The sequence below is a fragment of the Austrofundulus limnaeus genome, unplaced genomic scaffold (assembly GCF_001266775.1).
Source record: "Austrofundulus limnaeus strain Quisiro unplaced genomic scaffold, Austrofundulus_limnaeus-1.0 Scaffold133, whole genome shotgun sequence".
NCBI lineage: Eukaryota > Metazoa > Chordata > Actinopteri > Cyprinodontiformes > Rivulidae > Austrofundulus > Austrofundulus limnaeus.
The window spans coordinates 688,075-691,015 of NW_013952535.1; positions in this window are offsets into that span (position 1 = coordinate 688,075).

The following is a 2,941-nucleotide window of genomic DNA, read 5'->3' on the forward strand; positions in this document are numbered from 1 at the left end:
GTTTGTGCCGGGGCAACGGATCTTTGGGGTGAACCAGCCTTTACCGTAATGTGTTTTGGGGTTTGCTTAAAAGTGCTTAAAAGCCTGAATTTTGCCTGAAACTCTCAGACTGAAGAAGTCTCTTGGAGGAGAGACGAAACGTTTCATTAGAGAAGAACCCATCCAGAAGACCTATACTATTTTTTTTCTTTTTGATTTCTTACCTGGATTACTGAGATGCATCAGGACGTCTTTTTATTAAATAAAAAGTTTCTAAAATTGGATTTCTTACCATCAAAGCATTCAGTCATCACAACCAAACAGCTTGGGGTTATTTAAAAAAAGAAAGAAAATCTGTTCAGATTTACAGGGTGTCATCATGATGTCGACTCAGAATAAAATTATTCAACTTCCCCCTTTTTTCATCCCCTGCTCCAGATTTACATCATCTTGTTCGTTACTCTGAAATGTAAGATTTTTCTGCTGGTTCACACGTTGTTTTTTTTACACCACGTCATCAAATGACTCACAGCTGCTTCTTCCACAGTTATTATAAATCATTTATTAAATGTAAACATACTATTCTAGTCTTTGTCATCTCAGATTCTGACTTAATTAAAGTTTAGGATTGACCAAAGTCAAAGATTTTAATATAATCTCCTTCTTGTGATGTTTTATAACAAAGTTACCAGAATTGTTTGTTGAAGAGGAAAAAACAAACAAATTTTCAAAAATCTCATTTCAGTTTTTGACTCTGAACAGAAAAGTCAGGCATAAACCCTAATACAACGTAACAACTTCATAAAACAGCCCAGTTCTCAAATGTACTTTACAAGAACCCCCAAAGATACCCGTTACCTCAATAAATACTTAATAAGTACCTCCTGTATTTATTATCCCCTCCATACTGACTAAAAATTCTGTTATTCCCCTTTCTTGTCCTGCATAAGTACCTTTTAAATACTGTCTACATATCTCTGTAAGGATGCTGTATATATCCTGCAGAAAAGCCTCAGGCAGCTCTGGACCTTTTAAAGACAATAATTTGAAACAGCTAACGTGGTCAGAATGAGGAGACACCTACAGATCAGAGGGATGCTGAGGAAAACTTAAAGATATTTAAAAAAAAAAGAACCAAATCGTCTCGGGATGTGAAACAAAGCTGTGATGTATTTCAGTCACCAACATGTTTTAAACTTGTCAGTCTGTTCAGAAATAAACTCTGTCACATCTGCAACAGGTAAGATGTTAATTACTCGTAGCCTTTCCACAGAATCAATAAAAAAATCTGACCTAATTTTTAAAAACACCAAGCTGTTCCTTTATGTTCCCGTCTATCTTATCATTTCCAAACAGGCAACAAGCCTGGTGTCAGCCTGTGTTTGCAGATAAGAGCCTGAGCTGGTAACCAGAGCTGCCAGGACGCCTGCAGAAAACAATCAGCTTCTGTTGTAATTAGACCTCATGGATCTGCAGGCGATACCGCTGACAGACATCCCCTTCATTGTACAGGTCAGTAAGGAAAAGGTGAAAATGTTTAAGACGCTTCTGTGGGTTTCTGTCTGATCTACACTCATTTCATCCACACACCCCACCGTGCCGTGAGAACTGTAATGATTCAGGTGGTCTGTGGTTCAGAGGTGGCTGGGCTCACATCCGAGAAGTGAGTGGGGACCATGTCGTCCCACCACATCAGTGACAGTAAAATGTACCTAACCGGTTGCAGAAAAATCTAAATATGGTAACTTAGTGTTGTGAGAATGGCCAAAGGAGATTATCTCACATGTTCAGCAGCACTTCCTGGAAGAGCTGCGCGAGCGAATACAAAGCTCCCACAGCCTGACAAATATCCCCACAAGGAAACTTTCATTTTAAAAAAATGAAAGAAACCCCCACTGTGTTTTTATTTCAAGTAAAAAGATCCCACCTGGAAACTGAACTACTCCTTTAAATTCAAACCTAACATAAATTTGCACAAAACAATTTATTTCTGAAACCATATTGTGGTTCATGAAGCTCAACCACATTGAGAGAGCTGTGCAAACTGTCATTCAACATTTTTTTGTGAGTTTTCAGCACAAGAGAAGAAATGAAACATTAAAAATGTCCACAGATTGCTATTTTAGCATTTCCTGAGAAGTAAAAAAAGCAATTAAAGGAAGCTTCCAGTGACATCACATAAAAAAGCCCTCAATGTTGACAGAACATGGTGGAGTTGCAGCAACCTTTACTCAAGAATCTCAAAGAACAAAACAAAGACCCTTGAGCAAATGTTTGGAAGCACAAATCTGTGAGAACTGAACTTAAGAGAATGACAAAAATATTGAATGAGGCAACGTTTGCCGACAGATTCAGTGTTTTAGACACGGATGCTTTGGTCTCCTTGCAGAAACGGCAGATTTTCTAAACGTGCAAAGCTCTGCTTCCTTCCTCCCTCATCTTCACACAATCTGGTGCAACCTGCTGCTGGTTTACAAGACGACTGTGGAGATGATTGCTTATATCTCAATAATGTGACTGTTACAAAACAAATTTCCCCTGAGAAACTGTGAAGAAATTGCTGTCTGCATCACAAACTGATGCTACTGTATGTTTCCTACAAAAAAAAGTCATCTGGACTGTGTGGAAAAGATTTTATATGAAACGTTTTAACAGTTTTCATCCACGTCTGCAGTTCAACACTGATAAAAGTACATGAAGAGAGAATTTTTATTATAAAATAACACATAAATTTGTATTTATATCCTTATTAGGACCGTTCATGGAATTCTGTTTTTAACCTAAACTCAATTTACACTTTAGTCCTAAACCTAACCCCCAAACCAAAAATGTAGTTCCACCATATTAGGACCCTTCTTTGGTCCCCATAAGGACTACTTGTCTTAGCAATATACAGCGGGTAAAATAAGTATTGAACACGTCACCATTTTTCTCAGTAAATATATTACTAGAGGTGCTAATG